This window comes from Bos grunniens, chromosome 7 (assembly GCF_055505025.1).
Source record: "Bos grunniens cultivar Pamir isolate PY7600 chromosome 7, Bosgru_T2T1.0, whole genome shotgun sequence".
Lineage (NCBI taxonomy): Eukaryota > Metazoa > Chordata > Mammalia > Artiodactyla > Bovidae > Bos > Bos grunniens.
In genome coordinates this window covers 21973277-21997819 of record NC_141171.1, presented here as the reverse complement: position 1 = coordinate 21997819, position 24543 = coordinate 21973277, and the positions used below count along the sequence as shown (strand labels likewise).

General features: G+C 48.8%; 1 protein-coding gene across 4 annotated transcripts in view; it reads left to right on the top strand.

The window, feature by feature from the left end:
- LOC147368902 (uncharacterized) overlaps positions 1-24543 on the top strand; it is a 76243-nt gene that overhangs the window by 45486 nt on the left and 6214 nt on the right. Inside the window, exon 4 of one of the 4 annotated variants that reach the window (XM_086410372.1) lies at positions 14720-15588. The exons of 2 other annotated variants lie outside the window; for them this stretch is intronic. The gene's annotated coding sequence lies outside the window, so the exon portion shown is untranslated. Of the gene's footprint in view, positions 1-5196; positions 7209-14719; positions 15589-24543 lie in introns of those variants that run through there. One more of the 4 variants, XM_086410373.1, reaches the window with a different exon arrangement.

Below are 24543 nucleotides of genomic sequence, written 5' to 3'. Positions count from 1 at the left end.
GGATCCTAGAACAGTCCCACCACCTCCTCCCTCCAAGCCATGGTCACAGCTCCCCATTGTCACTGGCTCCAAGGTGTTTCTCCTTCCCTCGATGCTGCTCAGCCCCTTGAAAACAGTCCTTCCTTAAGCTCTGCTCAGTTACCTGTGCAGTGTGTGTGTGTTTCCTACCGGGACCCTGCCCAGACAGAAACTTCTGATTTGCTTCTAAGACAAGAATGGTCCCTGCCTGAGCCCTGAAGCATCCGCTTTGAAATGTTCTGTGTGAGCTCCCTGACATCTCTGGGTTACTCAGGGGCTTTTGAAAATTCACTTCCTAGTTGTTAAGCAGAATAGATAGTAGAGGGTACGGGATTAGTGACGTCTTCATATGGGGAAATGTTACTGGAGTGTTTTGAAAAGGAAAATAAGCATGTAAATGGAAGGAAACCAGGAGAGAGAGTTTATGATGACTTTTAGAAATTATAATGACAGGCTGGAAAATATCAGGGGTTTTAGAAAAGGATTAAATCCCTTCCTGCTTAACAGATCCTTGCTGGGTCTTAAGGTAAAGTGGGTATTTGGGGGACATCCAGAGCAATTCTGAGTGGGATTCCCCCAGTGTGACATTAGAAGTCCCTCAGTTCAGACCTGCCAGGCCTCTGTGCTTCCCGGTCAGTAGCTTCTCTGATGCTTTTGCTCTGAGAAGTGTCATGTGCTTGGCTGTCCACTAGAGCCCAGTGAGGCTCATGGCCCTGTAGCAGCATCAGGGCTCACACCATACAGCAGCCTAGCTCTCCTGTGGCACCTCTGAGCTCAGCCCTCACAACTCACCTTCTGGAATGCTCTCTGGATTCTCTTACCTCCTCACCTGCTGTCCAGTCAACCCTTGGTGAGTTTATGCACCCCTTTCAAGCAAGAACTCTTCCTGGCCATCCATTTCTGAAAGCAGAAAAAGGAAATGTATCATAAATACTTCTCAAAGATGATGACAGGAAGGGGTAGTGTCACTCTGGCTGGCCAAGGTTGCCACCGTGGCAGTTCACAGGCGGTGAGGTGGCACATGGGGGCTGATGTCCCAGCCAGGGGCAGCACAGGCACAGCCCTCAAGGTCCAACCTCCCCGACCTACACCAGCTGACTCCTGGACCCTCAGCCCTCCTGGGCAGGAGGGAGAGCCTGGAGGCATTACCCTGTTTCACAGGAAGGAGCCCAAAGCCAGGAAAGTCGAGAGTTGCAGCTTCAGTAGAGATACATGCTTATACCCTGGCTTCCTTATTCATGATTCTCTTACTTCTAAAGACTTTTTTTAATTAATAAATAAAATTATTTTATTAATAATTTGAGGAGTGGGGACTGGACAGTTGGAGAAGGGTTTGTTATTTTCAGTGTGGCTACCCTCAAGTGATGTAGCCTTTTTCAGTTTACCTTAGTCTCTTTCAACCCACACGACTCTGTGTCCTTCAGCCAAGTGAGCCCAACCAAGGCCCCCAGCGTCCCACCCAACAGAGTTGCAAGAGGCCCCAGGCCCCATCCTGTTCATTCTTGCTCTGTAAACGTACCACTGGGAGACAGATATGTAGGAATGTGGCCAGAAGAGCCAGCCCCTGCCTGGAAAGTGGAGGACCCTGGAGAGCTGGGGGAGGTTTCTGGGGCCTCCCTGCACTCCTCCTATAGCCGAAGGTTCAAGGTCCATGCACTTCTGGGAGGGTGGATGGGCCCCAAGCAGGCATAACACTTGTGTAGTCTGTAAGCCCATGTCCTGTCTTGTCTTTTCCAAACTGCCCATAGTTTGCTTCTGTTCAGTTCAGTTGTTCAGTCATGTCCAACTCTTTTCGACCCCTTGGACTGCAGCACACCAGACTTCCCTGTCCATCACCAACTCCTGGAGCTTAGTCAAACTCATATCCATTGAGTCAGTGATATCATCCAGCCACCTCATCCTCTAGTCGCCTTCTCCTCCCACCTGCAATCTTTCCCAGCATCAGGGTCTTTTCCAATGAGTCAGCTCTTCTCATCAGGTGGAAAAGTATTGGAGTTTCAGCTTCAGCATCAGTCCTTCCAATGAATATTCAGGATTGATTTCCTTTAGGATAGACTGGTTGGATCTCCTTGCAGGCCAAGGGACTCTCAAGAGTCTCCTCCAACACTACAGTTCAAAAGCATCAATTCTTCGGCTCTCAGCTTTCTTTATAGTACAACTCTCACATCCATATATGACTACTGGAAAAACCATAGTTTGATTAGACGGCCCTTTGTTGGCCAAGTAATGTCTCTGCTTTTTAATATGCTGTCTAGGTTGGTCATAGCATAGCTTCCAAGGAGCGACCATCTTTTTATTTCAAGGCTACAGTCACCATCTGCAGTGATTTTGGAGCCCCCCAAAATAAAGTCTATGTTTCCATTGTTTCCCCATCTATTTGCCATGATGTGATGGGACCAGATGCCATGATCTTTTAGTTTTCTGAATGTTGAGCTTTAAGCCAACTTTTTCACTCTCCTCTTTCACTTTCATCAAGAGGCTCTTTAGTTCTTCACTTTCTGCCATCAGAGTGGTGTCATCTGCATATCTGAGGTTATTGATATTTCTCCCGGCAGTCTTGATTCCAGCTTGTGCTTCATCCAGCCCAGCTTAGGGTGTGCCAGAATTCAGCCATTGCTTGGGCGGCTGCCACTAACCACATGGAATAGAAAGAAAATTCTGAACCCAGGCACATGCACCAAGCCTGACGTGGTCCTCAGCAAGATGTCGCAAGTTGCTAATCTGGACGCAGAGGCCAGAGAGTTTGCTCGTCATCTAGAGCCCAGAGTGGGCTGTTACCCACAAACACAGACACCTTGAATGGAACGTACACACCCCGCCTTGCCTGAGGAGGGGCCAGGGCCCACTTGATTCCCATCATGCACCACTGCAAACTGATGCAACCAGCTTTCAGCAGACCCTGCCAGGGAAGAAACACATTACGTAAGCATACTGCAATACTTCCTCTGCCCAGGCAGGAGGCTTCATCGCATCAACAAAGTTGGACTTCTCACCCCAGCATCTCACTCCACCAAGCTGGAAGTGCCTTTTATCAAGACCATTTACAGCCTCTTAGTAGATCTGCTTCTCCTAAGAAATTAAACCAATGGCTTTCAATCCTGGCTGCACATTACAGTTATCTAGAATATTGAAAGTACTGATGCCTCAGTACTTGAAAGTACTCATCCTCACCCCAAAGATACTGACTGAATTGATCTGGGCTTTTATAAAAAAAAAAAATTAAGTCTTTATTGACAGATAATATATATGCAAAAAAATAAGAAAACAAAAAAACATGAGTGTAAAGCTTGGTGAATTTTGACAAAGTGAATTTATCCTAAGCTGCTTCCAGATCAAGAAATATCATTTGCATCCCCTGGTGCCCCAAAGCATAAACACCATTCTCATTTCTAATGGTAGAAATATAGTTTTACCTGTTTCATGCTTTATATTATGTAAGTAGAATCAAATAGAATATATTCTTTTATATCTGCCTTCTTCTGCTCAACATTGTATTTGTGAGGTTCATCAAAGCTATTTTACAATTGTTTGTAGTTGTTGTAGCTAGTTCATTCTCATTGCTATAGGTTGTTCCACCATGTGGATATTCCTCTGCTTCTCTATATTTGACTATCTGGGTTGTAGTTGGCCATTTGGGGGTATTATGACTACTGCTGCTATGAGCCTTCATTGGTGTCTTCGAGCACATTTGCTTGCGTTTCTGTTGGGTCCATACTTGGACATGGAGTTGCTGGGCAAGTATGAAAATCAGTCTGTACAGCTTTATTACGTTATGCCAAATAATTTCCAAAGTGACTGCACCAATTTATACTTTCTCAGTGATGTGTGAGAGTTCTGGTTGCTCTACATCTTTGCCAGTGATTGGTGTTTTCTAACTTTTTCATGTTAGCCATTCTGGTGGGTGTGTGATGATATCAGAGTGTGGTTTTAATTTGCATTTCCTAAATCACGGCAGATGGTGATTGCAGCCATGAAATTAAAAGATGCTTCCTACTTGGAAGGAAAGTTATGACCAACCTAGATAGCATATTGAAAAGCAGAGACGTTACTTTGCCAACAAAGGTCTGTCTAGTCAAGGCTATGGTTTTCCAGTGGTCATGTATGTATGCGAGAGTTGGACTGTGAAGAAAGCTGAGCACCAAAGAATTGATGCTTTTGAACTGTGGTGTTGGAGAAGACTTTTGAGAGTCCCTTGGACTGCAAGGAGATCCAACCAGTCCATTCTAAAGGAGATCAGTCCTGGGTGTTCTTTGGAAGGACTGATGCTAAAGCTGAAACTCCAATACTTTGGCCACCTCATGGGAAGAGTTGACTCATTGGAAAAGACTCTGATGCTGGGAGGGATTGGGGGCAGGAGGAGAAGGGGACGACAGAGGATGAGATGGCTGGATGGCATCACCGACTTGATGGACATGAGTTTGGGTGAACTCCGGGAGTTGGTGATGGACAGAGAGGCCTGGCGTGCTGCAATTCATGGGGTTGCAAAGAGTCAGACACGACTGAGCGACTGACCTGAACTGAATGACTCATGCAGTTGAGCACCTTTTCACACGTTAGCCATTAGATCCTCTCTTTGCAAAGTGCCTGTTGAAGTCTTTGGACATGAGTACTTTTAAGAAGTTCCTTAGGTGGCTCTAGTGTGCAGCCAAGGTTAAAAACCATTGAGCTAAACCACAGCTTCAAATCTGTTGTTCTGCTTCTCAGTGTTCTGCCTTTGAGCTTAGAGTATTTTAGATCTGAGGGACCTAATGGACATAGAGAAAGATGCCTGTTACCTGCCATGCCACAGTGAACCTCCCAGGAAAAAGCAAGAGATTGGAGCTAGAGTTCAGGCAGTTGAAAGTCTTTGGGAATGTGGTCTCCACTTCAGACGGGTTCAGGGAGGGCCTGTGGTGTCCACAGCTGCCACAGGCATTTCCTGACCACAAAAATCACCCCTTTCTGGTCCCCGTGGAGCTCTAGGCAGTCATGTGGAGGAAGTGGAGGGGCCCTGTGCCAGGTACTTCCCAGTTTCCAGGCCAGCATGAATGGGACACAGCTGGTGTGGCATTGTGGTCAGGCTGAGGGCAATGGAGCATGTGCTTCATGTGAAGCTGAGGGAGGCCTGCTCCCAATTACACCTTGCCTTTTATTAAGTCTTCATTGCATCATCTGTGCTCTTCTCCTCCCCTGCTGCAGCCTCATCCAGGACTGCTGGACACTTCTCTGTGCTCCCCAACAGTGGATTAAGTGGCACTTGGTAACTCAGTGATAATGTCCTCCAAATTGGAAAGGAAGATGCAAAAAAATACAGATTATACACAGTCCTTCCCTCAGCCTGGAGCTCCGCAGGTGTCAAGCAGTGCATCCCGTGAGGGCTCCGTGTTGGCACACGTGCCACTCATCTGGTAGAGGGCTCAGATGCTGGTGCCTGACTGGGTGTGCATACCCTGGTGGAGTTTACCACAGTGCCCAGAGCTGGCACCATGTGCCCTTGAAAAGAGCAGAGTCCACCTTCTGCTGACTGAAGTCCTGCCAGCTCTCTGACGTGAGATGAGGTCCATGGAGGCATATGGGCAAAGTTGACAGTTTGGAGCCTGGTGAGCACAGAGCCAACTATGGGCTCTTGGTTGTTCCACGTCCCCTGGATGCAGGCCCATCTTGGAAATTGCTCTGGACATAAAGCATTTCATGTCTCATAGTCCAAGTGCAGATGCTATGGTTCCCTTGATTGGCCCAAATGGTAGCCTGAACCAACCAGCAACCAGAGTGCTGTCTGAAGCTTGGAAGAGCACTTTCCCGGCAGTGTGTGAGAGCTCCAGTTGCTTCACATCCTTGTCAGCAACTTGCATTTCCTGTTTTCTTCATATTAACCATCCACGTATCATAAAGTGAGAGACCCCTCTCCTCCCATTGACCCTGCAGCCCTGTCTCTCCCATTTCACCCAGACTCCTATCCAGCATTCAGGGCCTTCAGCTCTCTCAAACCTGGGTCTTCAAACTCTCCTTCTCCCCTGGCTCCTGGGGTGCAGTACTTGGCATGCTCCCATCTCTGTCATCCCTGTGATGTTTCCCTCCACCCCCCTCCCCACGGAGTACAGCCGTGCTGTCTGCCTCTCATGGCCAAGATTCTGGAAGGAGACATCTCCTCTCCCCTCTTCCTTCTCCTCACCTGCTCATTTACTCAGCAAGTATTCATTTTATCCCTGTCTGCGCTGGGCAGAGCAGGTTCTGCCTGCTAGTCTTGTTCAACAGTGAACAAGACTACGTGGCCTTGCTCTCATGAAGCTTATAATCAAGTAGGGAAGAGAGGCATAAATCATTACCAAGTGCTAATGGAGGGGCTGCCACAGCACAACAGCACAGACCAGTTCCTTTCTGCCCTCACACACCTGCAAACGTCTGCTCTTCTTTTGGGGCACAGCTCACAAGCCACCTCATCTGTGCTGCCTTCTCCACACTGTACCTGAAGACAGTGTGGCCCACTGGGCCCACAGAAGCCTTGGGTATAACTACTTCCCACAGGGGTTGAAATCTGAGGGCAGAGACCAGACTACACTCACTTTAGTGCCTCCTCCTATCTGGCACAGAGCCCAGCACATCAGCAGTGCTCTAGATGAACGCACGTCTCGGCCAAGGCTGAGCCAAAGTGTGTGAACATCTTCAAGGCCTGAGGATCCACGTATTCCTTCTTCCTTTTTTTTTAATAGCCTTTTGGTTCTTCGAATCATTGTAAAATTTGGTCACAACAGTGAATTTACTTAGCAATATTGAACTGTCATTTACAAATGGTTATGAATGTAAATTTTGTGTTATGTGTATTTTACCACAATTTAAAAAACCGTAGTGCAAAGATTAAGTATTGCAAAAAATGAGGAAAGGTCCATATTATTAAGAAATAAAGGACAAATGATTTGATTCAGGCAAAATTGGATTAAAAATAAATAGTTTGGGACTTCTCTGGTGGTCTAGTAGCCAAGACTCTGTGCTCCCAATGCAGGGGGCCCACGTTTGATCCCTGGTCAAGGAACTAGATCCCTCCTGCCACAACTAAAAATCTTGATCTCCATGCTGAAACTAAGCACAGCCAAATAAATAAATATTTTTTAAACTAATAATTAGTTTGGATTAGGGAAATGCAAATCAAAACCACAATGAGATACCACTTCACACCCTTTAGAATGACAATTATTAAAAAAAAAGAAAGAAAATAACAAGTGTCGGTGAAGGTGTGGAGAAATTAGAACCCCTATGGAAGGACTGATGGTGAAGCTGAAGCCCCAATACTTTGGCCACGATGCAAAGAACTGACTCATTGGAAAAGACCCTGACGCTGGGAAAGACTAAAGGTAGGAGGAGACAGGGACGACAGAGGATGAGATGGTTGGATGGCATCACCAACTCGATGGACATGAGTTTGAGCAAGCTCTGGGAGTTGGAGTTGGTGATGGACAGGGAAGCCTGGCATGCTGCAGTCCATGGGGTCGCAAAGTTGGACATAACTGAGTGACTGAACTGAACTGATGCCTTGCCACTGTGGAAATGGTACAGCCGTTGTGAAAAATAGGATGGCAGTTCCTCAAAAAATGAAAAATAAACTTACCATATAATCCAGCAATTCTACCTCTGGTAGAATTAAAAAGAACTAAAACCAGAGTCTGAAAGAGACATTTGTATACCCATGTTCATATTAGCCTGAAGGCGCAAACAGTTGACAAGCGTCCACTGACAGATGAATAGATAAAATGTGGTATATACACACGTGGAATATTATTCAGTCTTAAAAAGGAATGAAATTCTGTCACACGCATGAGTGAAATTCCTGAAATTCATGCCGCATGGATAAACCTTGAAAACTAAAGCTATTTCACTTTCTAAAGTAGGAAGTGAAATAAACCAGACACGAAAGGGCAAATGTTGTATGATTCAACTTATATGAGGCACCTAAAATAGTCAAATTCATAGAGACAGGAAGGAGAATGGGGGTTACCAACCACCGGCAGTAGGAGAGAATGAGGAGTTAGTTTCCTGGGTTTGGAGTCTATGTTGAGGACGATGAAAAACTTCTGGAGTTGGATGGTAGTGATGGCTGCACCAGAATGTAAATGTACTTAATGTTATTGAATTGCACACTGAAAAATGGTTAAAACGGTAAATGTTATGTCATATGTATATTTGCCATTATAACGTAATTTGGGTACACTGTAGACATTTTAGAGACTATTGATAAGCTCAAACGGAAAAAATTCAAGTCATTCATAATCTTACCAGCTAGAGAAAGCCTGCTGTTAAAATTTCAGTGTGTGTCTTCCCATTCCTTTCTCGTTCTCTCTCTCTAAAAAAAAAGAGTGTGTGTGTGTGTGTATCTTTGGAGACCACACTGGACCTATAGAAAGCCTCATCACGTGTCCCTCAATTGTCTTAATTGTTCCTGTTGATGCTGCTTGCTCCTTTCCAGACATTCAAAACGATGCTATCCCTGTTTTGTACAGCAATCCTTTGAACAATTTCTCACACTTGTTATAATTTCACCGCTTCTAGGGTTACTCTTCACTGAAAATGCCCATTTCTTCCATGGGTGTGAAATGTGGTTCAGAGCGGGCCTGGTAATATGTCTGAAGGGGTTGGAGAGAACGGCGAGTGCCTCTCCCACTTTCTCAGATACTGCAGGTCTTAGATGCGTGCTTCTGAGCACGTCAGCTTTCTTGGATGATGCAGTTGCTGTGGCTCCTGCAAAAGTCACTGACAACTAAACGCTAAGCCTGTTGGGCCAGGCTGCACTTAGCCCAGATACACAGGCACTGCCTTGGGCGGGAAGGTCCTTGCTTCTTGGACCTGGTGCTGAGCCTCACATTATCGCTGCTGATTCTAGCTCCTAGATCCAGGTTCTGCAGCCAAGAGCCTGTAGCCCCAGGCCCCAGTGAGCAGATCCACCCTCTCTACTGTGAGGGAGCGCAGAGAGGAGTAGGGTCCCATAGACTCTACGCCTGCTGGGTCCTGGGAGAAGCAGCCACTTCCTCTCTTCCTCCCTTGAGAAGTGGGCCTTCTTCTTCACACCAGACACCACTCTGCCCTGCACAGCCCTGAGTTGGCAGGAATGAGCCCAGCTAAGAGATAAGGGTGCCTTCCACCACATGGGCTCCGTGGGCTTTGGGGGCTGCCTTCAGGCCTGGCCTCCAGAGCTGTGCCACAGCTGTAGCACCTTGTGATAGTGCTCCCAGACCCTCGCATCTGGGCCCAGCTGCACCCTCCCCTCCCAGCTTTGCCACCTGGTCCAGGAGCCAGGACACAGCCAGCTTCACCAGCAGTGAGAGGTCAATCAAGAGGCCACCGTCACTCAGGTGACTAAAGTTCATGTCTGTGCCCAGCCTTCATTTGTTTCTAAATCCAGCCACAGACACGAGACTCTTCTCTCTTGGCTTTGAGGCCTCCACAAAAGGGTTTATTTAAGGTTTCAACCAAAACCTTTATAGCCCAGTCCTGAGAAGATTATCTTTTTATTGCAACTTTGATTAATGATTGATCAAAAAGTGATACTAGAAACACTGGAGAACAAATTTGCCCTAGAGATTAGCAAAGGCCTACATCTGCCGGGCTTGGGGACCTAACCACCTGCTTCCTCCATGGTCATACCAGGGCAAGGTACTTTGGAAGACCCACCCCACACACAGGTTTTCTCTCTCTCTCTCTGTTTCTGTCTGTCTCTCTCTCACACACACATAGGGGAAAATACAGATGTGTAAATGTTCTTAAATCCTTTCTGGAATTAGCAGGGACAGAACAAAAGGGCGTGAGGGCTTTTAATAGAATTTTTCTTTCTTTTGTTTCTATTAATGCCTATTTTAATGTCTACTACAAATTAGCATCTTAAAGGGAGATCTGGAGTGTGAGGAAGAAAGGAAGTTGTGTGAGGACCCACAACCTGGGCTTCCTCATATCTCCCCCTGAAAAGAACTGGCATCTGAAACATGTCCAGTTCCAAGCAGGGAAGAGGCAGGGCATGTGGAACAAAGCTTCACACGCAGATGTGGGAAGAGCCTTGGGGAGTGATTGGGCTCTGCTCAGCTGAGGTCTGGCTGTTTTGATGGTCTCTGAGGCCGTGAGTCCTTGTAGGGTCCAGAGGCCACGTCAGAATCAGAAGGACCCAAATCTAGCACCTCAGAGACAGGGGAGCAGGGATCTGCATTTTAACAATCTCCCCTACCCAGGGTCCGCCCAGTCCCCACCTCTGTGAGCTCCATGGAGCAGGGTACTGACAGGAACATATTTTTTTTTCCTTCTGCCTCTTGGCCCCTCTGGTGCCCTGGGGCATGAGGAGTGGAGAGCTGGCAGAATAGCTTCTACATGAAAACTGAAAAATGAAACTGGAAATCACACCCTCACAGCCCAAGGAAGTGGGCTTTCTTTTCCACAGGGAGAGTCCCTGAGGGTAAAAGAAGCAGATGAGCGGGGAGAAGCATGTCTAGTGAAGGCCGTAAAGTGTTTCTTAAGGAGCCTGCCAGTGGGCACACTGAGGCAGGGTTGCAATGGTGCCCTGCAGGCCGGGCGGTGCCAGCAAGGATGGCTCTGGGGGCTAGCTGGCTGGCTGCTGTCAGCCCTAGAGGGCTTCATCTCCTGCAGAAGCTAATTTCAGGCTTTATGTTGAACAGCTAATTTCAGAGGTACTTTAGGAAGAGCCCTGGCTCTCAGTTAATCTGAAAATGTTTCTCAGAATTGAAAGTTTCATACCAGCATTTCATCCCAGCAACTTCTTGCCCCACCAGGCTCTCCCACACGCACACACAGGCCTTTGATGAGGATTGAAAAGGTCTGAGTTTAGCTGAGGATCAAAGATCAAGCACCCTCATCTGCCCGCCCCTCTGGTCTCCCACACCACACACACCTGAGTTTGTGCTCACCCAGGCACAAAAGCTAAAAGAGCTTTCACAAAGACACCGCTTGAGGCAGCCTTGAAGATACTTCGCAGAGCAGCCTTCCTGGAAACAGATTTCCTGAAGGGCCTGGAATGCGGGGGAGAGGAGGCCAGTGGGATAGGGGCCAAGAACTGTCCCTACCCACTAACTCCACACCATCCTGGCTGCCCAGCCCCCCATCCCACAGACTCCTTCTTTGATTAGGACCTTGAGGGTGAATCCTCTCACAAGACACTGTGTTTTCCAGATATTTGTGTAATTACTTGCCTCATGTCTGTGTCCCTCACTGGAACTAAAGGCTCCTCAAGGCCTGGAACATGGCCTGTGTTATTTTCCGCTGAATCCTTGATCTTTTGCATAGTGTTTGACACTTGGCAGGGACACACAAAAATATACGTTCCATGAGTGAGGGCAGCCTGAAATGCCCAGCAGAAGGACGGTGCTCTAGCACACTGGCGTATCAGTGTCCACACCCACCCTGACCCCTCAGAGCACCTTCAGCTGAGGAGGCAGTGGACAGATAGACGCCCCAGCTTGGCTGTCCACAGGCTCCAGGCCCGTGGATTGCTTTTACTGTCCCGGTGTGTACAGGAGAGGGCTTAGTGTTGGGTTCTTCTGTGTCTCATCCTCCATAGTCCCGGCTTTGCCTCCTTCACCTGACAGATAGGCGCATATACTCTTCCCAGCAAACCAGGACTTTGGCTCTCTGGGCTACCCCAAAAACAAAGGCCACTTTATGATTATTTTTATTTTTGGCTGCGAGGCATGTGAGATCTTTCCTCAACCAGGAATTGAACCCGCATTCCCAGCAGTGGAGGAGTGGAATCTTAACCACTCTACCTCCAGGGAAGTCCCAAGAAAGGCCATGTTAGCATATAGGTCAGGAGGAGACAAGCTGGCGTTGGGTGTGGGGAGAGGGGAAAGTGTGACAGTGATTAAAAAAAATAAAAAAGAAGATGCCAGTGAATGGTCCTCCGGGAGAAGACGTGGACATGGAAGCAACTCTGATTTCAGGCCCCTTGTCTTTTATTCTTCTCAGCCTCCCTTTCTCATCCAGAAATAGGATGTGTTCTTTTGAATATGCCTCGAAGCCAACATAACAGAAGATAATAGGGATTACTTTGGAATTGGGCCATCTGGGATAAAATGTCAGCTGTGCATTTACAGACTACGGGACCTTGAGCCGGTCACTGAATCTATCTTTACCTCATTTTTCTGTCAAATGGGAACAATCATAGTGGATTCTGTGCACTAATTCATGTTCCTGACACTGATTGAGGGTTCAGTCATTGTTAGCTATTATTACCTTACCAAGGCTTGTGAGGATCCAACAAGATGACAAATGTGAGCACAGTTTCCAGACCCAAAGGTGCTGGGCAAATATGAGAAAAGAGGGGAATATGTTGGAAATACTGAAGGCACAGCTTCTCTCCCACATTTTTCTGGGGTGGGGCAACAGTTAGCTTATTTAATGTTAAGTTAGAAGATGCACCAAAGGAAGGTGACGAACTGAAACCGCCAACCGTTTGAGCTGTAGGCTGCACTGAAACGTGTGGCCGGTGCAGATGGTGAGGGCCTGGGCAGGCCCACTTCCTCCCTGCGTGCCACGGGTCTTCCTCATACCAGCCGCTTCCCAAGGCTACAGGAAGTGGGGCCAGGAACACTTCAGGGTGTGTGTGGGGAGGCTTGGGCCGGAGGTCGGCAGCTGCCAGGGTGAGAACAGAAGCCTTCCGGGTCCTTGGTGGGTCCCAGGGCCACCTGTGCAGTAGACCCTGCCCTTTCCCTGCCCGGGCCTGTCCAGAGCGGGTTTGTAGCAGACTCTCCACCCAGGCTCTTCTCTCTTGAGGTTGCAAGCCACTGTACACGAGACATCCAGCCCAAGAGAGGCAGGCCAGAGAAGAGAGCTGAATCTTTTCACAAAGGAAATGCAGTTGTGGTTTTAAGATGTTCACTTCACATCTGTGGTTGGCGTTTCCCAGGGTTCTCAGAGGTGAATGCAGGGTCAGCCCGATGTTGTCAAATAAGGTTCACCAGTGACCCTAGCAACAGGCTTTGCTGCCCATTGGCTGCCACTGCTGCTGCTAGCCAATGAGACTTCCTGCAGGCCAGCGCTGACGCTTCCTCTTGAGCAGGGATCCAGCTGCTACCTGTCAAATCACTGCCCTTTGAAGCAGCACAGATAGGTAGAGAGCTCGGGGCAAAGGTGCCAAGACAGTAGGACTTGCCTGGGTGCCCACATTTCAGAGTCCACTGGGCCAGCGTGCCACTGAGTCTCTGCACAGCATTGGTCTGCATCCTCAGCTTAATGGCCTGCTCCCAGCTTGCCAGGATGAGTTGTTTCCTCCCACTCCCGCCATCTCCTAGCTTGGAACTCCGTAGTTCCTATTTCATAGCTCTGTCCATTCCTCATTTGCACCAGGCACTCTGCTAAGCTCCTTCTACTCATTATCTCTTTCAGCTCTCTCAATAACCCGGTGAGTGAATTAGCCCCATTTTACAGATGAGGAAACTGAGGCTAGTAGAGGTAACTGGCCTGGTGTTGCACCAGTAAGTAGGACAGCCACAATTTAAACCCAATTTAAACAAATCCAGACCCCACGCTATTAACTGTCGTACTGTATTGCCAGTTGCTCAATGTCTCTGACTCAGTCCCTCCTTCTGTGGCATGAGATGCTAACACCTACCTCAAAGGTTTGGGGTGAGGATTACGTGGCATAACTTATGTGCAGGAACCTAGTGCAAAGTGGTGGCTTGTCCAGTGGCGCACCTTGGCACCTGTGAGCTTGGAGCCTGAGAGGTGTGCAGCCTGCACGTTCCTCTCCCACGAGTGTGCTGCTGAAACGCTGAGGTTTGTGGGCTGGACTTCTCTGTGGCCCTCATATTTGGTTTCCACTTCCTCATTCTCAGCCTCCTCCCACCCTCACCCAACTGTATCACTGAAGTAGGGAGGCAGGAGAGGAGTCTGCTGTGAGAGGCCCTGACCTATGGGTACCAGAGAGGATAGGATGGCTGGGCTGAACAAGACAAGTTTGGAGGACAGGAGGTGGGCCGGTCAGATGCAAGGGCAGGAATCCTTCATTTCCTCTATGCCAGATAGAAACATTTTCAGAATTGAAAATATGTAAATGATCTGGTAACAATGAAAATACATGAACCCTATAACCCAGCAACCCCACTTCTCAGAATCTGCTCTAACCAGAGTCTCACCCGTGTGCAGCACAATAGTCACACAGCACCAGCAAGAGTCCAAATGCCCATCAGCACTAGAGAATGCAAATAAACTGTGGAATATTCCTGCAGTGAAAATGAATGAACCACAGTGACCCATGATACTGTAATATTGGATGATAATACCACAATAATACTGTGGCTCTCATCAGCAATGTTTAAGTGAAACCGCAAAAGAATACACACAGTGTAATTCCTGTCATGGAAAGTTTAACAGCTGGCAAAACTAAATTGTATTGTTTGTTTAAGGATATGTGCAGGGAAGGTAAAACTATAAAAAGCACAGAAATTACCACAAAAGTCAGTGTAGTCATGACCACAGGGGAGGGTTGAGGTTGTGATTTGAGGGTGCTGGCGTTATTTTATTTCTTGACCTGGCAGTGATACAGGTATTTGCTTTATATTTTGTACTTATTAAACTGAACATGCGCTTTGTGCATTTTTTTCTGCGTAATTATTGTTTTGCAATTAAAAAAAAAAGTGTGTGTATGTCAGTTCTAGCACTGAACCATGCAGTGAATGGACAGGGCAGCAGAATGAGCTCTGCCCGACGTGAGCCTTTTTTTTTTTTTTTTAAACAGCATGCAGGAGTTCCACACTGTTTGCTGAAGCACAGCTGTTAACTGCAGATGAGGAGCCTTGGCAGGAATTGAAAATAAAGGCCATTGTGGAGTTTAGGATTGACAATGATATATTCAATGGATTGGACAATGATATGTCCTTTGACGTATCATGGCAGCCAGTGGTTGTGGAAACAGGGGCTGGATCACACCATGGTGAAGACCTGGCTGAACTTGAGGGGATCTGAATGGGCAGAAGGACACACTCAAAGACCATAGCCAGGACCCAGACTGCTTGGCCCCCATAGAGGGTTGATTCAGCCAGAGCTCCCATCCCAGGATCCCCTTTTTAGGGACGTGTGTATTTGTTGATTATCCGCTGTATGCCTAACCCCTTCAGGATCCAGGAAGACAGCAAAGAGTCGAAGGCTACAGGATGCAGCTTTCCCGACTCGACCTCTGGGGGTGCTGGCATTTCCAAGGTGGCAAGCTTGTTTTATTTATCCTCATTTCCCTACCGTGAAGTAGGCAATGAATGACTGTTAATAAACCTTTATATAGAATATATGCTGTAGAGAGTAAGGTCTCATCAGGCTCCAGAGGTGCAGCCTGCCAAGCAGCCTGCTTCTCTGGCCCATCTCTAGCCATCCCAGCCAGCTACAGCAGACTTCCTCAGGAGGCCCCAGGGCTCTGGCCCAACAGCAGCCCATTGGGTATCAAAGATAGCCCTCCGTTGTTTTTTTTTTATCTTTCAAACCTAAATATCACCAGTTTCCACAATCATTTGTCTTATAGCCCTCAGTATTCTGGTTATCCAGTCTGGAGAGGCAATAAAAATATCCAGACATGGTCTGAACAGGCAGAAACATGCCTGCAGATGGAAGATTTAAGTTTGTGTGCTTTGACAGTCAGTGTATCGAATCTGTGATGGTGACAGCAGCTGGCGTGGCCTCGGACATGGTCGGAAGGTTCATGGTTACTGCTGAGTGTCTTTCTTTCTTTGGTATTCTCATGGCCTTTGCATGACAACTTTTTGATGTAAAGCCCCAAGCTGTAACCCTTGTCACAGTGTCATATTTCTCCTCAAATCTTGTGGAGGTGATTGTTGGCCAAAGGTAGGCACTCCATAGATATTAGCTCCTATTATTTACTTTACTATTTTCTTTATTTGAATGGACAGACATAACTTCAGTGTCATTTACTGAGCATGCACTATACGCCAGGCTCTGCTAGGTGCTGGAATATAACAGTAAACAGAATAGACCTGTCCGTGGCTCCCTGAGAGCTCCCAGACACTTTGGGAAGACTTGTTGATTGAATGGTTGAATGTGCTGTGATCCACACCACCATCAGTGACATTCAGACATTCCTTGGGCGCTCTCTGCGGGTTCAGTTCAGAATGCATCCTCCTTGCCCTCCAGTGATAGACTGTGAGAGTTATTGAGGAAGATACCACTGTGGGAGTAAAAAAACTCTGAAGCTGAACTGTCTAGAGATCAAGTCCTAGCTCTGCCACAGACCCACTGTGGGACCATGGATGAGTTGACTTGACCTCTCTGAGCGTCAGTTATCTCCTCAGTGAAATGGAAATAACAATCCATCCCTCAGAGACAAAGATGATCAAATAGGGTCCCTGCATGCACAACTCCAGGGGGTGCCATTCACATTTTAGTCTCTGCAGCTGCTGGTGGCCTAGGATTAAATGAGACCACTTTTGCTGTGTGACCTGAAGTTAATGGTCAATAAATGGTAGCTATTGTTATGTACAAGTTAGGAGGGGAGAAGGGTTCACTGCAGGCTGGCAGGCTGCTTAGGATTTGACCAGGCTTTGTTCTTCAAGGAAGGGCAGGGCTCTGAGAAGCACAGACTGTGATGCAGACAATTGCCAGGAGGCAGCGACCCTCAGGCAGATCTGGTGGAAAGGAAGCTGGTGAGGGAGGTGGTAAGGAATTCTCTAGAAGAAGCCCACTGGAAGCTGGGTATGGAGCAGAGATGGATGTGACTAAGATGAATGCTTTAATTATTGAGCTGCAGAGAATCCTAGAGCATCTTGTCCAACATCCAGTCTCACTGGGCCAGCAGAGACCAGGGAAGGAAAGCAGTTGAATCTCTGAGGTTCTGCAGCGAGGACCAGAGTCAGGACTCCTGCCTTTGCAGCACCCAGCTCAGATGACTTCCAGTCCAGCATGTGGTTACACAAAAGGAAGTACCTGGCATTTTTCATACGTACATATATATATATATAATTTTTTTTCTAACTGTAAAAGTACTTATAGGTCATTGTTGAGCATTTTTAAGTTATAGCAATATAAAGAAGAACTTATAACTGCCTACAGTCCTACTAACCAAAGATATCACCATTAGTATTCTGATGCATTTCTTCTAGTAGGTGTCCCATGTATAAAATTATACATTATATGTTCATTAGATTGGAACTGTATTGTGTAGAGTTTCATGTTCCACCTTTTCTCTGTAAAATTGTGTTTCATGAGAAAGAAGGACCATTTTTTATGCAAAAGAAATTCTAGAAAACTACTTTGCTTAGGAGAAAAAAAAAATGTGCAAAGCCCCAGTCTGCAGTGGTGGGAGGACATCCGGAGGTACAGGGTGGCTCCGTCTCACGTCCGGTCTGAGCTCTGAGGCAGCAGCACCAAGAAAGACGAGTCCTTCTCTCCTCTCCTGCCCAGGCTGCAGCCTCCTGCCTGCGGGCAGGCAGAGGTGATGAGTCTGCACTCAGCCTCCCTTCCCTGACACAGGATGTGTCACCTACTCCATACAGAAGCCTGCGGGGCTGCGATCGTTACTGCAGTTACTGCTCGTGAATGACAACAGCATCTCAGTCTGCGCAGCACAGCGTTTCCTCATGCATTGTCTTTCCCGAGACTCACACACACGGTCAGGCAGATGAGACAAAGGCTGTCTCACCCATTGTACAGATGAAGAGGCAGTCTCCTGAGAGGTTTAGCACCTTATTTGAGGCCACACAGCCACTAAGTAGCAAAGCAGGGATTTTATGAAGATCTGGGTGACTTTAAATCACTTTGGTGATTTTTTTTTCTCTCTAGTCCTAGCTTGTCCTAAGCTAAACTGAAAGAAAATCCCTTTAGTGAGGCCAAAGACCGACAGAGCTGTGCGCGATATGGGTGGAAAGGACACAGAATACCGCCCTGGGAGTGTTAAGCCAAGTGCTGTGGGCTCTGGCTGGATCCGCTGGGTGGCCTGACCTCAGGGCAGCTCTTCAGGACAACTCAGAGCCAGCACTGTTGGAGGTTTGGGGAGTGGATTTAGGCAGGCAGCTGCTTCGTGTAGGCTAGTCCCACAAAGGCACCACTCTTAAGGCATCCTTCTTGACCCACCCAGTCGTGGGGCGCATGCCCTGCCCTGGACTCCAGAATCACAGTGTCTCCCAGGACAGTCAGCTCCTTCCCAGAGAGGCTGTGGAACTCTGTGAGGGTAACTCTAACCGAGGGATTCTGAGCAGTTACATCCCTCAGGTGGTGTCCCAGTACTACTTCTTTAACAAATTACCATAAACTAAGTGGCTTAAAACAACATAAGTTTATTGTATTTCTGTAGGTCAGAAGTCCAAAATGGGTCTCGCTGAATTAAACTCGAGGTGTCAGCAGGGCTGCGTTCCTTTCTGGGGAGCTCTAGTAGAGAGTCGGCTTCCTTGCCCATTCTGGCTTTTAGAGACCACTTGCATTCCTTGCCTTGTAGCCCCTTCTTCCATCTTCAAAGCCAGCAATGGTTGGTCAAGTCTTTCACATAATGCTGTCTCCCTGATGCTGACTCTTCTGCCTCCTTCTTCATTTAAAGATGCTAGGACACTTGCAATTACATTAGACCCATCCAGATAATCCAGAATAATCTCTTTATTTCAAAGTGAGCTAATTAGCAACCATAATTCCCCATTGCCGTGTAACAGAACATATTCACAGGTTGCATGCATTAAGATGTGGACGTCTTGATTCCACCATGGACCATTATTCTGCCCACTCCTCTGGGTTCTCCAAAGGCCCCGTTCTGAGGCACAGAAAGCAGGCCAGACCAGACCACAGTCAGGATGTGCCCACCCTTATGAGGAGAGGTCCTTTATGCTTAGGTCCTCTCCCTCAGCTCAACCTGTCCTTGATTCCTCTTTTCCCATCCTCTGCTCCCAGTCTTAGGTAGAGAGGAGTTAGGTAGGAAGCGCCAGGGAGGGTGGACGTGGAGGAGGGGAGGTGCAAGGCTGGATGCAGCAGGGCTGGAAGAAGCCCTGGGAGCTGAGCACCTCCCATGCAAAGACCCTTGGGCTTCTAAGGACTGGGGCCTGAGCCTTGTCGCAGAGCACTCAGGCGCTGAGGTCTAAGGGTAGGTCCAGGCCTGGAGGGGCAGGCAGCCAAGTATTGAAGCCCCTCTGCCTCAGCATCTCTGACTGCCCTTGACAGCCAGAGCTTACCCGGCCTCTTTCCTTCCTACTTGTCTGCCTTTACTCATTCCCTTTTACCACTCCTTCTCTGGGCCTCAGGCTGGAACTTTGTGGGGGCCTGAGGGAGCCATGGGCCCTGTGGAGCTTCTGTCCCTGGGCTGCCTGCTGAGGTCCCCAGGGATCTAAGACCCAGGAGGAGGGCTGCCCTCCAAGTAAGGTGACCAGTTTACCCCAGTTGACAGGACTTTCTCAGTTTTAGCACTGAAAATTCCCATATCCCGTGAAACTCATCTGTCCTGAGCACACTAGAATACTTAGTCATTCTGCCTCCAAGGCCCTTTGCCCCTACTAATCTACTCTAGATTACCTCAGCAGCCTGGATGGCTGGCCCTTTGGACTCTTTGATGCCAGCCTCTGCTTGGTGTCTGGGAGCAGAGATCTGGGGGCTGGTGAAGGCTCCAGTCCAGTGCTGGGGAAGCACAGATCCTGGCTTGCAGTGTTCCCAGCAGAGGCAGCAGTCCTGGACCCATGCCACGTACCTCCATGGGACAGAGCTCCTAAATATATGGACAGGGGACTGAAAAACTGGGCTTGCACCCGGTCTCCAGACATTTAACAGCCCGATTACTTTGGGGTGGTGGATTGCAGGTGGCTTTAATTAATGTTTCTGTTTACTCATCCGTATTTCTTAACTCTGTACAATTAAACCATGTTCTTTTTTACTTGTGTACATTTTTAATAAAAGAAAGTAATTAATGACTCAGCCTTCCATCTCCAGCAGTCCCGCTGAGGGACACAGATGGGTTGTGCCGCATGTCGTGGGACACAGTGGCCCTTGTTCTGGGGCCTCTGGCCTCTGGCTGGTCATGGCCCATTCTGCCCAAGACTGCCCTGCAGGGTCCGAGCTAGTCACCGCTCTGTGCCCTCCCTGTCTCTCCGCCTGCTCCCTGCTCCCAGCCATGATTGTCCCCCAAGGAAGGACTCAGACAAGCCAGGTGCACTGTGGGTAGAGAACGGGAGCAGACACTAACTGCAGGGCTTTGCTGGCCCAGCATTTTGCAGAAACGTTCTCAAGCGCCAGTCCTGCCTGAACAGAATCTCCTCCTGTGAGAATATGGAGATGAGCTGCTTGCCTTGGTGGAGCTTCCAGTCTGCTCAGAGAGGTTGGGCATGTGGGGAAGTAACAGACAGAAAGGGAAGAGGCACTAGCTGGTGAGGTTTTGCCTGTGTGAACAGTCAGATCTGCGAGGGCCCCAAGACTGCATTGCATGTGTCTCAGTCTGGCCAGAGACCAAAACTGGGGTCCTCCTGAGTGTCCTGAGGAAGGCCCCTCAAGTGGGTGGCAGATGGTCTCCTAGGAGGAGAACTCAAGTGGCTTGCCAGTTCATGAAAGAAGTGTGGCGATGAACTGTTTTCAGATGCTGTTCTGAGTCCTAGAAGTTTGAACACCCTTCAGGCCCTCTCTGCCACACCCCTCCGCCTGGCAAGCTCAGCAGCAGCACTGGGAGGGGAGTTCAGAGTCCCCATCAGAGGCAACCACATTCCACCTCCCACAGGCAAGGGCAGCAGCCCCACCCCAGTTCACCATCGCCGTGGTATGGGCGACATGAAAGGACTTCTTGACTTCTCTCAGTTTTAAGGAAAGCAATTGCTCTTCTGGCATAATGACTCTCTCCCTCCCTATTCACTCTAGATCCCTGAAGACCAGCTCCACACAACCACACAACTTCCTCGTTCCATGAAGTCAGCTTTCTCAGAGAAGCCTGACACACAATTCCCTCCCCCCGATCCCCACCTGAGGACTCAGATGGCCTGGCCCACTTACTTTGCTCCTGAACTCTGATCCCAAGCATAGCCCTTCACCAGTCTGAGCAATTGTGTGGCTGGAAATTTTTAACTGCTGTGCACCTGCCCTATAGCTCCAGGCTGATTTGGGATTGACAGTGTGAGGGAGAAGTTGCTAGTAGAACCACATACCCCACATCCCCTTGGCTGGTAAGGGAAAGGGGAGAGCAGAGACAGAGAAAGCCCCGGGCCAGTCAAAGGTAGACGGCTGGAAATGGAGATGAGCAGCGCCCAGGCTGTCTCTCAGCGGGGTCCGAAGGGCAGGGGAAGCCTTCCCTGAAGGAAGCTCTCCAGTGCATCTGAGAGCCCAGCTGATGTAGGGCTGCCAGAGGTGCTGGGTTTTCTCAGGGGTCACAAAGCCAGGATTAGACTCAAAACAGCCAGAGGGTGGCCCCAGCCTTATGTCTGAGAGTTAAGATGCACCATTGACAGGCTTGGCTCATACCCAGAGCCGGAGTCCAGATCTCTGAGGGCCCCCAAGGACTTAGCAAAGGCTCTGATTTACAACAGAACAAGAGAGACCTGGTTGCTTTGCTCAGACAGAAACGCAGCTGAAAAAGTCCTCTTGGATCGCTAGGGCTGAGCCAAGGCCTAGCAGGCTGGAGTTCCCTGGAGCTGGGAGATGGTTCACAGAGACTTGCAGGGTTGAGCCCTGCTCTGAGGCCAAGTTACAGGCCAGTCTGTGTTCCACCCTTGGGGGCCCCACCCACTGAACTGCAGGTGGCCTCCAGGGCATTTGCATCACTTCCCTTTAGAACCGAGTCAAGCCTCACCTCACTGGGCAACCCCCTCCCCCCCAACCCCTGGGCTGGTGGCCCACAGCCTCATTGCCTGGGGTGGGGGCAGAGAGCTGAAGAACGGGGTCCCACACGGTGTCGGGGCAGCTGCAGCTTCTGCTGCCTTCCCTATGTCTACAAATGATTTTTCTGCATGAGATACTAGCTGCCCCAGGCAAGCTATCCCAGACACCTTCCCGAGGTCTCAGTTTCCTCCTCTGTGGGCAGCCTGACACTGTGGAACCAGTCTGGGCTCTGGGCAGACAGATGTAGGTTGGAGTCCAGGCCCCATGCTGATTAGCTGAATCATCCCGGACAAGCGCCTTGTGCCAGTTGAGCTTTGGTTTCCGTGTCTGTGAACAGGGGCTGCAGTGGGGTGCCAGAGCCATGATGCGTACAGGGAGCTTGGCAAGTACCGGGTACAAAGTGAGCACTCAGGGCATGTTGTCATTACCTAGCCAGACTCTGAGGTCCTTTATCAGTTCTGCTCCTCTCTGAGCTTGTGGAGCTGGATGAGGGATGTTGCAGTGGGCAAATGTCTGTCTCTCCGCTTGTACTCAGTCACCATGTCCTGGCCTCCTTGCCTCCAGTATCTTCCCAATTTAAATTAAACTCAGCATAGACTCCCTCAGCCTGCCTCACCGTTGACCTTACAGAAGTAGGGGGTTCTTCTACAACTCCCCACCCCTAGGAAATGGGCAGAAATGGGTCTCTTGGGAGCTGCCTAGAGCTGGAAAGACCATGTGGCCATGTGTACCCTCGTGCTGCCTTAGACTTGGCCTCCCAGGCGAGCCCTGGCTGACAAAGGCAAGCCTCACTCTGCCCTGTACTTTGACTCCTGTAAAAAGAAATCCATGAGCTCCTCATTCTCCCTGCAAGCCTCTGCCCCTTTGACTGGCACAAGTGGGAAAGGTGAGTGCAGAGTTCTGATGAATTTCAAATGTCATTGTCATGGGAGGGTTAGTTGTGCCCAGATTAAGAAAGGGCACGACGTCTGACAGACAGAAGCTTCCTGGGTGCTCCAGCAGGGCTGCTGAGGAATCCCGTACCATGCTAACACAGGGATTTTTGGATGTGTGCAGACTATGTAGAAAAAACCAAATGTTCCCAGAGAATGACAGACAGCCTGGGTGTGGCTCAGCCCCACCAGCCTGGGGGCATCACTTCCAGGGGAAGGGACTCCACCTCCAACCAGGCGCAGGACTTTTTCCAAGACTTCAGTTCTATCTTTGGCAGTCCCCACCCAAGACTTCCAGAAAGATCTGAGAAAGCGCTTATCTTGCACACAGTGCACTGAGATACTGCACACTGATATGTCAAGAAGGGATGATTGGCAGGTCTTCCCTAAAGGTCTTCTAGGAAGCTAGCATATTAGCCGCTAGCTTTCTTTCTGTTGCCAAGTGAGCTGAATGAGTAACAGCCCAATTAAAGTGACACCTTCAGAGTAAGGTGAGGAAATTCCTTTTACTAACCAGAAATGCCCTGGAACATCTGTAGACTTGGCAGTTCTGCCTGGTGTGCCTGAATCCTACTTTGCTGGTTTATCCCACTGGAAGGTGGTCCTTCATGACAACGATGTTATCACAACCCCAGCAAAGCAGATCTTTCTATAAAATCCTAGCCCCTCAGCCAAGAGCCTCTACCATCAGTGCTTCAACTGAAGTTCTTGGGAGTAAGCCACAAAAGCACTGGCAGGGTCTTCGAATGAATTTAAATTATTATTCCCAAATCTGACACAGATTATACTGATGTTGCTCCATTTCAGGTACTATTTGGCTAATGAGTTAGTATCAGCTGCCATCTCAGGTGTGGTGGGGTGTGGTAAGATAGCTCACCATCCTGGAAAATCTGGCTCCATCTCACACTACCCCTCCAGGTCTGGCCCCTGGGACCCAGCTCCCTTGTGATGGGGAGGGGGATATTTTTGGGGTCCCTCCTGGACATTCCAAGGAGCTGGTTCCAGTTGTCTCAGATGCCTAGGGTATGAAGAGTTGGAGACCAGGACTCTAGAAACTCCATCTTGGCTCTAGAGATTGGGAGCTCATTGCATTGATGGAATTCCTTTCCCATTTTGGAAACTTATAAGTGATGAACTTTGTGTACTAAAACTTGAGAGATTTCCATACCTACCTGGACTTCAGCATATCCACTGCCTACTTAACTGTCAGGGATTAAGTCTGAGGTCCCTGCTGTTTGCTCTGGGTTGCATGCCTTCCCCGACATCCCTCCTAGGTCTGATCTACCTGGCTTCACACTACTTCCAGCCATCATTAGTTGGAAAAGCTACCCACTAGACCTTGCCAAGCCCCCAGTTAGAAGCCACAGTAGGCTGGCCTCCCCAAATACTATTTTTCACAGTAAGGGCTGGGCCCTGGAAGAGCTGGGAAAGGCCTTATTCCTCTCCTTCTGTCGCCAGATGATGTTACTCTTGGAAAATCCAGGTGGATCTTCTGATGGGCAGGGCTTGAGACAAGTCTGTCTAGGCCTCCACAAGTAGAAGGCCCACCCAGCAGGAGGCCACCTGCCATTCAAGGAACAATACTTCCTAAGCTTTGCAGAGAACAGCTGACTGAACTTTTACCCATTTTCCAGTTTTTTCTTTATTTTCCCACTCAGACTTCCCCCTCTCACACTCTTTCCAGACAGCTCGGCCCAACAAGGGGTTTCTTGGACCAAGAATATGGAAGATGTGTCCACAGGGCTTGATTTTCCTGAGCAACCCCTTCACTGCCATGGCCTCATTCCCTGGAGGATACTAGTGATGCCTGCTGGCTTTCCTGGGCCAGCTTGCCTACTACTGGGTGCTGTTTAGCCCC